Below are 15797 nucleotides of genomic sequence, written 5' to 3' on the forward strand. Positions count from 1 at the left end.
ATGAGGTTGAAAAGCTTGGTTAGCCATACTATCGCTATGTCCCCGAGACCTTTCCACACCTCAATGGGGATACAATCAGGGCCATCGCCTTGCCTCCTTTCATCCTTTTTAAAGCCTCCTTGACCTCAGACTCCTGGATTCGCCACACAAAACGCGTGCTGGTCTCATCAAAGGAGTCATCTAGTTCAATGGTAGAACTCTCATTCTCCCCATTGAACAGCTTGTCAAAGTACTCCCGCCATCTATGCTAAAATAGAAAATGTAGAGTCTTGTGCTTTGAGCTTGAGCCAATCTTTTGTCCTTAGCATTTTGAAGGGTCCACTTTCTAATCCATGCCATGCCAATCATTGAGCTTTCCTGAAATATTTATCTTGAAATAGCATTAGCTCAATGAGCTATATGTTGTTAGGAATTACCAAAACCACCCAGGGGTAGTTGCACTTTCAATCCAACAATACCGCTGAATCAAAGTAAGACATTGCTGGTAAGAAGTATGACTATTATCGCCCACAACTCTTTGTGTTCTACTCGTGCATATAACATCTATGCATAGACCTAGCTCGGATGCCACTGTTGGGGAACGTAGTAATTCAAAAAAATTCCTACGATCACGCAAGATCTAACTAGGAGATGCATCGCAACGAGAGGGGGAGTGTATCATCATACCCTTGAAGATCGCAAAGCGAAAGCATTTATCAACGCGGTTGATGTAGTCGTACACCTTCACGATCCGTCCCGATCAAGTACCGAATGTACGGTACCTCCGCGTTCAGCACACGTTCAGCTCGATAACGTCCTCGCCTTCTTGATCCAGCAAGACGGGCGAATTAGTTGATGAGTTCCGGCAGCACGACGGCGTGGTGATGGTGTTGGTGAAGAACAATCTCCGCAGGGCTTCGCCTAAGCACTACGTAAACTATGACGGAGGATAAACTAGAGGGGACGGGGTTGCCGGCACACGGCTTGGTGTTTCTTGATGTGTCTTTGGTGCTAGCTTTGCCCCTCTATTTATATGTTGAGCCCTGGGGTCAAAACTTGGAGCAAAAGCCTCCTCAAAGTCGGTTTTGCCCGAAAGGCAAGAGTCCCACTCGGACTCCAGGACCAAACGCCACAATCCTTGGCGTCTGGCCCAGATGCCATGGGCCTCGGCGTCTGGCCCAGGGCCAGACGCCAGGGTCTCCGGCGTTTGGCCCCCTGGCCTCCGGAAAACTCCTTTTGCACCGACCTAAAGCCTCGTGGGCTTCACCCCTTGGCCGAACCATATCATCCTATATATCAATATTTACCTCCGGACCATTCCGGAGCTCCTCATCATGTCCGTGATCTCATCCGGGACTCCGAGCAACATTCAGTCACCAACATACATAACTCATATAATACTATATCGTCATCGAATGTTAAGCGTGCGGACCCTATGGGTTCGAGAACTATGTAGACATGACCGAGACATCTCTCTGGTCAATAACCAATAGCGGAACTGGATGCCCATATTGGTTTCTACATATTCTACGAAGATCTTTATCGGTCGAATCTTATGACAACATACGTTATTCCCTTTGTCATCGGTATGTTACTTGCCCGAGATTCGATTGTCGGTATCTTCATACCTAGTTCAATATCGTTACCGGCAAGTCTCTTTACTCGTTTTGTAATACATCATCCCGTAACTAACTCATTAGTCACATTGCTTGCAAGGCTTATTATGATGTGCATTACCGAGAGGGCCCAGAGATACCTCTCCGATACTTGGAGTGACAAATCCTAATCTTGATCTATGCCAACCCAACAAACACCTTCGGAGACACCTGTAGAGCATCTTTATAATCACCCAGTTACGTTGTGACGTTTGATAGCACACAAGATGTTCCTCTGGTATTCAGGAGTTGCATAATCTCGTAGTCAAAGGAATATGTACAAGTCATGAAGAAAGCAATAGCAATAAAACCTAACGATCATTATGCCAAGCTAACGGATGGGTCTTGTCCATCACATCCTTCTCTAATGATGTGATCCCGTTCATCAAATGACAACACATGTCTATGGTTAGGAAACTTAACCATCTTTTATTAACGAGCTAGTCAAGTAGAGGCATACTAGGGACACTCTATTTGTCTATGTATTCACACATGTACTAAGTTTCCGGTTAATACAATTCTAGCATGAATAATAAACATTTACCATGATATAAGGAAATATAAATAACAACTTTATTATTGCCTCTAGGGCATATTTCCTTCAACTGACACTTGTCGTTGAGAGCATCCCATCTTCCCAGGACTTTGAGCGAAAATCATCAAGTGAGGAAAACCCAAACCCAAAGTGATTGAGCATCACTGAAGAGATTGTTCCTGTGTGGATCCGATGCTTGTTACCTTTGAAGACTGTGCATCTTCCAGACGGTTAGGCGTCATGGTCTAGAGCATCCAAGAGAAAATTGTGGATCGCCAAGTGACCGAGTCTGTGAAGGTTTGGAAGACACCTGAAGACTTACCACGAGTGATTGGGAGAGGTCTGTGTGACCTTAGCTCAAGGAGAATACGGTGAGGACTGTGTGTCCGGGACTGTGTTTCCTCAGGTTTAAATACCTAGCCGCTCCAACCAGATGTACAACTGTCACAGCAGTTGGAACTGGTCTACCAAATCATTGTCTTCACAAAGCCTACTGGTTCTATTTCCTCATTACTGTGTTGTGTACTTGATCGCTACTGTTTGAAGACTTTGACTGAAGACTTTCTCAGTTTCCTTAGTTCAATTTCTTCAGTCTGTTTGTCTTCAGCCTGCTTATCCCGTGTTACGCTTTTTGTACTCTGTGCTTGTTTTCATTTCATCATGATGACTGCGCTTATGTTCTGTTATGTATGCATCTGAGTACTTATTCCGCTGCTAGTAGTTCTTCGCTTAGGAATTTCCTCACCCTGAAATTCCTCAGTGAAGAATTCATAAAAATCGCCTATTCACCCCCCTCTAGTCGACTTAACGCACTTTCAGGGGTCTACACCGGTGCGATTCCTCCATGACTTGGCCTACCAGAGCAGTCCTCATCCTTGCGGCAGCTCCCCGAGACGATATCCCTCAAAAGCAGATGAAGGCGCTCTAAGAGGCAGGCTTGGCCCCCGGCATCTAGCAACGCGGTGCAGCTTCCCATGGTGGATGACACCCTCCTCACATCGGCCACCGTATTGGTGGCCTCCATCCTTCAATTCCATTATGGCCTGTCGCTGCTCTCCATTTGTCCACTCCCACCCTTTAATCATGCCACTGGAATATATGTGCCCAATAGGCTTTTCTTTAATTGGTGGCACCTTGAGGATAAATTTGTACATGTGATACAGTAATACGTATTTCTTCAAATGAATTTACGCTCTAGTTGTGGAATTGCAGATGTGTTCTTCAATTGTTCGTACTCTCTACATCAAGTGACCCCCACGACTATGATCAAATGACCACAACTTCACATGCGACAATGGGTGCACTTTGCGATTAAGGAGGCTAATCGGGACCATGAGGTTGCATCAAGATTGGTTCATGATGGGCGACACTCTTGTTGGAAGTTGATCTTTGGCATGCAATGTGCCACCAACCATTCAAAATGTTGCTTCGAGGGTTGTAGCGAATTAACTCCCAACTAGGCAGAATAAGCACAAAAGATGGCTTAAAATCCAGACATCTGTTGGGTATGTACCAGATAATCAGAATATACCTTCATTGTCTTTGCAGATGTCCCCTGGCGGTGCAATTATGGGCGAAAATTTCAAAAGTGTGGAGTATTCCAATACTCGCTGATCTTCAAAAGACATGAACTAAAAGGTTATTGCAAGTTATGAATCCATTATTTGGTACTGATCATTGCATGCTCCTAATGACCCTATGGCGCTGCTGGTATAATCGTAATGAAGTGGTGCATAACAAACCAGCCCCATCGTTGCATTCCTCTTGGAGTTTCTTATGCAGCTACCTTGTTTCTCTCATTGGCATCAAGTTGAATCATCCGGCTGATCCTGCTAAAGGGAAAGGGGTTGCCTCCTATGATCAAATGACCACAACCGCACATGCAATAATGGGTGTTGGGACTCATCTCAATTGGTGCTCGCACAAATCGGATGGACTAAGTTGAATATTGATGGCCTTTTGTCAGCGGACGACAAGGCATGTGCTGGTATATGGTTCTTAGGGACGCCCAATCTGAGAAGACATTTTGTACTCTTTGCGCCCCTGTCGTGAACCGAGAAGCATTCCACGAAGCTGAACTATATAGGATAAGTTGGTCTTGCAATCTTCCAAGACGTTTAACTACTCGTGGGATGAATTCAATATATAAGAGGTAGTTGAGTCTTGAACATGACTATGACGTGTTCATTTTCGATCTCTTTGACAATCCCAACATGACATACTCTTTACGCCAGCTATCAAGAGTATATCTAGTATTTTATTAGGGCGGCTTACTAGTACCACGTGAGACAGTAGACACAAACTAATATTAAGACATAGATAATGGATGTCAAAGATCCAAAAAAAGTTGCAATACGATTACATGTGCAATAGAATGAATAATCTAGTACATAAGCGGAAGTAGAGGCGCGTTGAGGGGTGGAAGTGGGGCGCAGATTCTTTGCCTTGGCATGGCAAAGGCTGCCTCTACCTTACCCCTCATGGATGCCCTCCCTTTCTGATCGCACGGCTGCTGAGCGAGCTGCCTCTCTATGTGCACTTCAACCAGCCCAAACTGAAACAAAGCCAGCCCGTATTTACCCAAAGAAGGCCTAGCTAGAGAGCGTGGAGGAGGGAAAGCGAGAGGATTTTGGCGGGTGAGCAGCCGCCAGATGCGATTTTTGGCGGGGGCGCGGGCGTCTAGCGCGGGTTCTCATCTCAGTTAGGCGTTCGTCAGGGTGCCTGGATGCCTCGCCGGCTGGGCCGTCCTAGTTGAGTGTCGGAGCAGATCGAAGCTTCTCGACTTCACTCTGCTTCAGGTTCGTGTCCTTCTTCGATTTCAAGAAACAGAGACTGCCTAGTATTTTAGGTTTGTGTCCGAGTCGCCGAGAGAAGGAACGCAGGCTGCCTGGTATGATTTTGATTTATTCGTTCAGTTATGCTAAAGAAATCTTCACAATTTCACTTGTAATTGTCTGAAATATTCAGTCTATTTGTTCATAATATGTGGAGTATACATCTGAGTTCTTGCCTTCCAGTTAAGATTCAATGACACAATCTAACAAGTAAGTTAGACTTCCCATTTGGAAAAAAAATTATTTGCTTGCAACCAGATCTGTAGCAACAAAGATTAATTAATTTTTGTGTAGGGAGAATGAGAATCCTATCTGGTTACCTCAAGTTGGTCTGAAATTCAGAAACTTAGATGGTGCTTGGTTGTTCTGGGTAAACTATGGAGGTCGTGCAGGTTTTGAGGTCAGAAAAAGGTATAAATATATGAGTAAATTTGACGGGGAAGCAACATCATGTAGATATGTGTGTGCCAAGGAGGGTTTTTGAGCACACGACAAGAGGGATCATATCACAAAGAATCCTCGAGCTCAAACAAGAACAAATTGTGAAGTTCGGATGACACTTTCATTGGATCGAGTGGCAGGGAATTATGAAGTGGTTGATGTAATGCTTGTACACAATCATGGTCTTTACTTGCCACAAACATTCCATTTGATGTTATCACAAAGAAAGATTTCAGAAGTTCAAGCTTTTGAAATTGCGATAGCCGATGATTCTGGAATTAGGCCAAAAGCTTCACATGAGCTAGCTAGTCGCCGAGTTGGAGGACCAATGAATCTCACCTACACTCCTCGTGATCTAAAAAATCACTTGCAGGGCAGGCGCCAGAGAGAGTTGGCATATGGACAGGCAGGAAGCATGTTGAAGTATTTTCAAGACAAGATCGCCGAGAATCCTTCGTACCAATATGCTTTGCAATTGGATTGTGAGGAGAATATAAGCAATATATTCTGGGCTGATGCTAAGATGGTTATTGATTATGCACACTTTGGCGATGTTGTCACATTTGATACTACATTTGGCACAAACAAAGAATATAGGCCTTTTGGGGTTTTTGTTGGACTGAAATCAGTTCAGGGAGACCGTTATTTTTGGTGCTGCTCTTATGTTTGATGAAACATTTGCCTCTTTCCAATGGCTATTTAAGGCTTTTCTAGCTGCACACAATGGAAAACAACCTAGAGCTATACTTACTGACCAAGACACTGCAATGGGAAATGCCGTCGGGGAGGTATTCACAGAAGCATGGCATGGATTATGTACCTTTCACATAATGCAAAATGCTGTGAAGCACTTATGCAATAGCAAAGTTGATGACTCACATTCTCCAAAAGATAAAAATGAGGCAGATGAAGAAGAAGAAGAAGAAGAAGAAGAACCACACATTCTCTCAGATTTTAGTGCTTGCATGTATAACATTGAGGACACGACGGCCTTTGAAGAAGCATTTGACATCATGAGGAATAAGGTGGACGAAAAGAAGATGTCATGGCTGGATAGCACCTACAAGTTCAAGGAAAAATGGGTTGAATGTTACACGAGATATGTCTTCACATTGGGTATGAGAAGCACACAATTAAGTGATAGTTTCAATAGTGACTTGAAGAAACATTTAAAATCAGATTTTGACATCATTCGGTTCTTGAAGCATTTCAAAAGGGCGGTGCAAGGAAAAAGAAACAAGGAACTAGATGCAGAATTTGAAACTAGGAAAAAGTTACCTAGAATAAGCATGAAGACACCCACAATATTTGAAGCATTTCAAGCTGAATATGGCAGATCCATGGCTGCATGTACTAGAGCATGATGTCTACTATGCAACCTTCTTCTTGTAGACGTTGTTGGGCCTCCAAGTGCAGAGGTTTGTAGGACAGTAGCAAATTTTCTTCAAGTGGATGACCTAGGGTTTATCAATCCGTGGGAGGCGTAGGATGAAGATGGTCTCTCTCAAACATCCCTGCAACCAAATAACAAAGAGTCTCTTGTGTCCCCAACACACCCTATACAATGGTAAATTGTATAGGTGCACTAGTTCGGCGAAGAGATGGTGATACAAGTGCAATATGGATGATACATATAGGTTTTTGTAATCCGAAAATATAAAAACAGCAAGGTAACAAGTGGTAAAAGTGAGCGCAAATGGTATTGCAATGTGTTGAAACAAGGCCTAGGGTTCATACTTTCACTAGTGCAAGTTCTCTCAACAATAATAACATAATTGGATCATATATCTATCCCTCAACATGCAACAAAGAGTCACTCCAAAGTCACTAATATGGGAGAACAAACGAAGAGATTATTGTAGGGTACGAAACCACCTCAAAGTTATCCTTTCTGATCGATCTATTCAAGAGTCCATAGTAAAATAACATGAAGCTATTCTTTTCGTTCGATCTATCATAGAGTTCGTACTAGAATAACACCTTAAGACACAAATCAACCAAAACCCTAATGTCACCTAGATACTCCAATGTCACCTCAAGTATCTGTGGGTATGATTATACGATATGCATCACACAATCTCAGATTCATCTATTCAACCAACACAAAGTACTTCAAAGAGTGCCCCAAAGTTTCTACCGGAGAGTTAAGACGAAAACGTGTGCCAACCCCTATGCATAGATTCCCAAGGTCACGGAACGCGCAAGTTGATCACCAAAACATACATCAAGTGAATCAATAGAATACCCCATTGTCACCACGGGTATCCCACACAAGACCTACATCAAGTGTTCTCAAATCCTTAAAGACTCAATCTGATAAGATAACTTCAAAGGGAAAACTCAATCCATTACAAGAGAGTAGAGGGGGAGAAACATCATAAGATCCAACTATAATAGCAAAGCTCGCGATACATCAAGATCGTGTCGAATCAAGAACACGAGAGAGAGAGATCAAACACATAGCTACTGGTACATACCCTCAGCCCCGAGGGTGAACTACTCCTTCCTCGTCATGGAGATCGCCGGGATGATGAAGATGGCCACCGGTGAGGGATCCCCCCTCCGGCAGGGTGCCGGAACAGGGTCCCGATTGGTTTTTGGTGGCTACAGAGGCTTGCGGCGCCGGAACTCCCGATCTAGGTTATTTTCTGGAGGTTTCTGTATTTATAGGAGTTTTTGGTGTAGGTCTCACGTCAAGAAGGTGCCCGAGTCGTCCACGAGGTAGGCCCACGCGCCCGGGGGGGCGCCCCCCACCCTCGTGGACGGCCCGGGACTCTTCTGGCCCAATTCTTTTACTCCGGGGTCTTCTTTTGGTCCATAAAAAATCGTCAAAAATTAGCACGTCAATTGGACTCCGTTTGGTATTCCTTTTCTGTAAAACTCAAAAACAAGGAAAAAACAGAAACTGGCACTGGGTTCTAGGTTAATAGGTTAGTCCCAAAAATCATATAAAATAGCATATAAATGCATATGAAACATCCTAGATGGATAATATAATAGCATGGAACAATCAAAAATTATAGATACGTCGGAGACGTATCAGCATCCCCAAGCTTAATTTCTGCTCGTCCTCGAGTAGGTAAATGATAAAAACAGAATTTTTGATGTGGAATGCTACCTAACATAATTATCAATGTAATTTTCTCTATTGTGGCATGAATATTCAGATCCATAAGATTCAAAACAAAAGTTTAATATTGACATGAAAACAATAATACTTCAAGCATACTAACAAAGCAATCATGTCTTCTCAAAATAACATGGCCAAAGAAAGTTATCCCTACAAAATCATATAGTCTGTCTATGCTCTATCTTCATCACACAAAATATTTAAATCATGCACAACCCCGGTTTCAGCCAAGCAATTGTTTCATACTTTAGTATTCTCAAACTTTTTCAATCTTCACGCAATACATGAGCGTGAGCCGTGGACATAGCACTATAGGTGGAATAGAATGGTGGTTGTGGAGAAGACAAAAAGAAGAAGACAGTCTCACATCAACTAGACGTATCAACAGGCTATGGAGATGCCCATCAATAGATATCAATGTGAGTGAGTAGGGATTGCCATGCAACGGATGCACTAGAGCTATAAGTGTATGAAAGCTCAACAAAAGAAACTAAGTGGGTGTGCATCCAACTCGCTTGCTCATGAAGACCTAGGACATTTTGAGGAAGCCCATCATTGGAATATACAAGCCAAGTTCTATAATGTAAAATTCCCACTAGTATATGAAAGTGACAACATAGGAGACTCTCTATCATGAAGATCATGGTGCTACTTTGAAGCACAAGTGTTGTAAAAGGATAGTAGCATTGCCCCTTCTCTCTTTTTCTCTCATTTTTTTAATTTTAATTTTTTATTTATTTTTTGGGCCTTTTCTCTTTTTTTTGGCCTCTTAAATATTTTTTATTTTTCGTCCGGAGTCTCATCCCGACTTGTGGGGGAATCATAGTCTCCATCATCCTTTCCTCACTTGGGACAATGCTCTAATAATGATGATCATCACACTTTTATTTACTTACAACCCAAGAATTACAACTCGATACTTAGAACAAAATATGACTCTATATGAATGCCTCCGGCGGTGTACTGGGATGTGCAATGAATCAAGAGTGACATGCATGAAAGAATTATGAACAGTGGCTTTGCCATAAATACGATATCAACTACATGATCATGCAAAGCAATATGACAATGATGAAGCGTGTCATAATAAACGGAACGGTGGAAAGTTGCATGACAATATATCTCGGAATGGCTATGGAAATGTCATAATATGTAGGTATGGTGGCTGTTTTGAGGAAGGTATGGTGGGTGTATGGTACCGGCGAAAGTTGCGCGGCACAAGAGAGGCTAGCAATGGTGGAAGGGTGAGAGTGGGTATAATCCATGGACTCAACATTAGTCATAAAGAACTCACATACTTATTGCAAAAATCTACAAGTCATCAAAACAAAGTACTGCACGCATGCTCCTAGGGGAAGGGTTGGTAGGAGTTAACCATCGCGCGATCCCGACCTCCACTCATAAGGAAGACAATCAATAAATAAATCATGCTCCGACTTCATCACATAACGGTTCACCATACGTGCATGCTACGGGAATCACAAACTTTAACGCAAGTATCTCTCAAATTCACAATTAATCCACTAGCATGACTCTAATATCACCATCTTCATATCTCAAAACAATCATAAAGAATCAACTTCTCATAGTATTCAATGCACTGTATATGAAAGTTTTTATTATACCCATCTTGGATGCCCATCTTATTGGGACTAGTTTCATAACCTAAGAAAATTACCATGCTGTTTAGGACTCTCAAAATAATATAAGTGAAGCATTAGAGTTCATCTATTTCTTCAAAATAAAACCACCGCCGTGCTCTAAAAAGATATAAGTGAAGCACTAGAGCAAACAACAAACTACTCTGAAAGATATAAGTGAAGATCAATGAGTAGTTGAATAATTATGTAACTATGTGAAGAATCTCTAACATTTAATAATTTCAGATCTTGGTATTTTATTCAAACAGCAAGCAAAACAAAAGAAAATAAAATGACGCTCCAAGCAAAACACATATCATGTGGTGAATAAAAATATAGCTCCAAGTAGTTATCGATAGACGAAGACGAAAGAGGGGATGCCTTCCGGGGCATCCCCAAGCTTAGGCTCTTGGTTGTCCTTGAATATTATCTTGGGGTGCCTTGGGCATTCCCAAGCTTAGGCTCTTGCCACTCCTTATTCCATATTCCATCGAATCTTTACCCAAAACTTGAAAACTTCACAACACAAAACTCAACAGAAAATCTTATGAGCTCCGTTAGTATAAGAAAATAAAACCACCACTTAGGTACTGTTGTGAACTTATTCTAAATTCATATTGGTGTAATATCTAATGTATTCCAACTTCTCTATGGTTCATACCCTCTGATACTACTCATAGATTCATCAAAATAAGCAAACAACACATAGAAAACAGAATCTGTCAAAAAGAGAACAGTCTGTAGCAATCTGTATCATTCGAATACTTCTGTAACTCCAAAATTTTTGAAATAAATTGGTGGACCTGAGAAATTTGTCTATTAATCTTCTGAAAAAAGAATCAACTTAAAAGCACTCTTCTGTAAAAATTACAGCTAATCTCGTGAGCGCCAAGTTTCTGTTTTTTACAGCAAGATCACATTAACTTTCACCCAAGTCTTCCCAAAGGTTCTACTTGGCACTTTATTGAAACAAAAGCTATAAAACATGATTACTACAGTGGTATAATCACGTGAAAACACAAAAATAGTAAGGGTAAATATTGGGTTGTCTCCCAACAAGCGCTTTTCTTTAATGCCTTTTAGCTAGGCATGATGATTTTAATGATGCTCACATAAAAGATAAGAATTGAAACATAAAGAGAGCATCATGAAGAATATGACTAGAACATTTAAGTCTAACCCACTTCCTATGCATAGGGATTTTGTGAGCAAACAACTTATGGGAACAATAATCAACTAGCATAGGAAGGCCAAACAAGCATATCTTCAAGATTTTTAACACATAGAGAGGAAACTTGATATTATTGCAATATGTAGAAGCATATGATCCTCTCTCATAATAATTTTTAGTAGCATCATGAATGAATTCAACCATATAACCAGCACATAAAGCATTCTTTTCATGATCTACAAGCATAGAAATTTTATTACTCTCCACAAAAGAAAATTTGTTCTCATGAATAGTAGTGGGAGAAAACTCAACAAAATAACTATTATGTGAAGCATAATCCAATTGAAAATTAAAATCATGATGACAAGTTTCATGGTTATCTTTTTTCTCTAGAGCATACGTGTCATCACAATAATCATCATAAATAGGAGGCATGCTTTCATCATAATAAATTTGCTCATCAAAACTTGGGGGACTAAACATATAATCTTCATCAAACATAGCATCCCCAAGCTTGTGGCTTTGCATATCATTAGCATCATGGGTATTCAAAGAATTCATACTAACAACATTGCAATCATGCTCATCATTCAAAGATTTAGTGCCAAACATTTTAATGCATTCTTCCTCTAGCAATTGAGCACAATTATCGGAATCCTTATTTTCACGGAAGACATTAAAAAGATGAAGCATATGAGGCACCCTCAATTCCATTTTTTTGTAGTTTTCTTTTATAAACTAAACTAATGATAAAACAAGAAAGTAAAAGATTCGATTGCAAGATCTAAAGATATACCTTCAAGCACTCACCTCCCCGGCAACGGCGCCAGAAATTGCTTGATGTCAACTACGCAACCTTCTTCTTGTAGACGTTGTTGGGCCTCCAAGTGCAGAGGTTTGTAGGACAGTAGCAAATTTCTCTCAAGTGGATGACCTAAGGTTTATCAATCCGTGGGAGGCGTATGATGAAGATGGTCTCTCTCAAACAACCCTGCAACCAAATAACAAAGAGTCTCTTGTGTCCCCAACACACCCAATACAATGGTAAATTGTATAGGTGCACTAGTTCGGCGAAGAGATGGTGATACAAGTGCAATATGGATGATAGATTTAGGTTTTTGTAATCTGAAAATATAAAAACAGTAAGGTAACAAGTGGTAAAAGTGAGCGCAAACGGTATTGCAATGTGTTGAAACAAGGCCTAGGATTCATACTTTCACTAGTGCAAGTTCTCTCAACAATACTAACATAATTGGATCATATAACTATCCCTCAACATGCAACAAAGAGTCACTCCAAAGTCACTAATAGCGGAGAACAAATGAAGAGATTATTGTAGGGTACGAAACCACCTCAAAGTTATCCTTTCTGATCGATCTATTCAAGAGTCCGTAGTAAAATAACACGAAGCTATTCTTTCCATTCGATCTATCATAGAGTTCGTACTAGAATAACACCTTAAAACACAAATCAACCAAAACCCTAATGTCACCTAGATACTCCAATGTCACCTCAAGTATCCGTGGGTATGATTATACGATATGCATCACACAATCTCAGATTCATCTATTCAACCAACACGAAGTACTTCAAAGAGTGCCCTAAAGTTTCTATCGGAGAGTCAAGACGAAAACGTGTGCCAACCCCTATGCATAGATTCCCAAGGTCACGGAACCCGCAAGTTGATCACCAAAACATACATCAAGTGAATCAATAGAATACCCCATTGTCACCACGGGTATCCCACGCAAGACCTACATCAAGTGTTCTCAAATCCTTAAAGACTCAATCCGATAAGATAACTTCAAAGGGAAAACTCAATCCATTACAAGAGAGTAGAGGGGGAGAAACGTCATAAGATCCAACTATAATAGCAAAGCTCGCGATACATCAAGATCGTGTCGAATCAAGAACACGAGAGAGAGAGAGATCAAACACATAGCTACTGGTACATACCCTCAGCCCCGAGGGTGAACTATTCACTCCTCGTCATGGAGATCGCCGGGATGATGAAGATGGCCACCGGTGAGGGATCCCCCCTCCGGCAGGGTGCCGGAATAGGGTCCCGATTGGTTTTTGGTGGCTACAGAGGCTTGCGGCGCCGGAACTCCTGATCTAGGTTATTTTCTGGAGGTTTCTGTATTTATAGGAATTTTTGGCATAGGTCTCACGTCAAGAAGGTGCCCGAGTCGTCCACGATCTAGGTTATCTTCATGTAGTTGTGGGCAGTTTAAAAGGACTGGAGTATTGTGTGGCCATGCATTAAAAATTCTTGACTTGATGAATATCAAGCTGTTGTCAAACCATTACGTTCTAAAGAGATGGACAAGGGAAGCAAGATATGGAACTATACAAGACAACAAAGGAAATAGCATCGTTGAAAATCCAAAAATGGATGCTATGCTCCGCTATAAGTCTTGGTCTCACACATTCTTAAATTTGGCATATCAAGCCACAAACTCTCCAGAATATTGCATATTGGTGGACAACACACTATATTGCCTCCAGAAGCAACTTCAAGACAAACTTAGTGCATCTACAAGTATTTTGAGTGATTCATATCATGTCCAACATGTTGTTCCACAAGATGAAGGTTTGCTTAGTGTTGCACGCTTAAAGAAAAAGGAGGTTAAAGAAAAAACTTCAAAGAGGTGTGGCAGTTGGCTCGAGAGGATGCACACGTTCAAAAGGAAAAAAGCAAACTAAATCTAGCGTATGTTGATGAAAACCATTGCAATATAGAGTTCGTATTCATTATTACTACATGCTAAATAACAAAGTTGTTTTTTTATGCAGAAAAAAAAGAATGGTGGTGGTGGTGTGAAAACTCAAGTACCAATGGATGTCCCTCATAAATCTAGCGTCTGTTGCTGAAAACCCTTGTAATTGTGAGTATTTGTTCCTTACTGTACGCTAAATAACTACGTTGATTGCTTTGTGCAGCAACATGAGAATGGTGGTGGTGTAGGTTCTCAAGTACCAATGGGTGTTTCTCATAAGGACGGCAATGCCTTCACCAGCTACACAAATTTGCTGATGGTATTTCCATATTTCTCTGTTTCATCTTCTCTAAACTAGTTTCAATATTGCCATGTTTTAAGCATGCCTTTCCCTTTGCAGGGTTTTAGTGAAATTGATGATATGCCCTTTCAAGGTCTTCTTTAGAGCTCTAGAAACAAGAGAATTGCAGTGCTGTAGAAACACAAATGAAATGTTTTGTTCTTTTTGGGTGAATGTATGCCAAAACTGAATTCTGTAACTTAGGTGTGCCAAAACTGAATGTGTGGCAAAACTCAAGTGAAACTCAAAAGAAAATCTGTGCTGATTGATGGCTTTTGGAATGTATTATTTTGGATATATAGACTGTCCAAAATACTCAAGTGAAATGTTTGTTTAATTATGATTGTACTGTACTGCAGTGCCAAAACTAAATTCTGTCTATGCATGTACATGTACTTAACTGAATCTTCTCTGTATTTGTTCCTGTACTGAACCAGAGTTCATTTCTGAACCTGAATCGCTGCACTTCTCCTCTCTCTGGCGAGCTGGGCTTGTTTCCTCCCGAACTGGGCCTTAGTTGGGCCAAGGAATCACATGGTTCGCAAGCTGTAGTTAGAGAGAGGTAGCTCGCTCAGCAGCCATTGGATCAGAAAGGGAGGGCATCCATGAGGGGAAAGGTAGAGGCAGCCTTTGCCATGGCAAGTCAGAGAATCTGCGCCCGTGGAAGTGGGGAGGTGAGTGTGTTTTGGCTCAACCGGAGTTTTCGCGTTCCGATCGCTCAACAGGGAGTAGTTGCTTACATGAATTGGAGCTGAACAATTTTTTTTGAGGGTTTTGAACAGAATAAGAACTATTAATTTTTGCAAAACAAAAAAAACTCTTAATTTTTGAATTTCAGCACCGAATCTCCTTGATCACCTTCCAAGTTGGTGCCACTAGAGCCCGGAGAATCAACGGTCGGGGTCACCCATCGACACCGGAAGTGGATCCTCTAACGTGAAGGAGGAAAGTCACCTACGCTACAGTGCAAACTAGTGTAAAACATAGAAGGGAAGTCACGGATACTGTAGCAAACACTCTATTATCTACTTAAGTAGGTACTATACACAGTTACTGTTGATATGAATAAATTCAAAATTAATTTTATTGCACCATAATTTTGTTTGTATGTAATTTTTTTAAATTTATGAAGTAGATTTGTAATTTACAAATTAATTCAAGTCATCTTAGCCTTAATCATATTGGAAGTGAAGGAGGGAAGTTAGAGAATTGTAGCTTAGAGCATCTCCAGCCGTTCGGCCCCCCAGGGCGCCTAAAAAGAGCGGCCTGGGGGCGAACCGGCGCTAGCTCGGCCCATGGGGGCGACCTAGCTCCCAGTCACGCCCCCAGGATGCGGAAAATTCAAACTTGGT

The 15797-nt window shown here is 41.3% G+C and overlaps 1 pseudogene; it reads left to right on the plus strand.

The window, feature by feature from the left end:
- LOC123171269 (ubiquitin-NEDD8-like protein RUB2) overlaps positions 1-14550 on the plus strand; it is a 73739-nt pseudogene extending 59189 nt beyond the window's left edge.
- The last annotated feature ends 1247 nt before the right edge of the window (positions 14551-15797 follow it).

This window comes from Triticum aestivum, chromosome 7D (genome assembly GCF_018294505.1).
Source record: "Triticum aestivum cultivar Chinese Spring chromosome 7D, IWGSC CS RefSeq v2.1, whole genome shotgun sequence".
NCBI classification, from domain to species: Eukaryota; Viridiplantae; Streptophyta; class Magnoliopsida; order Poales; family Poaceae; genus Triticum; species Triticum aestivum.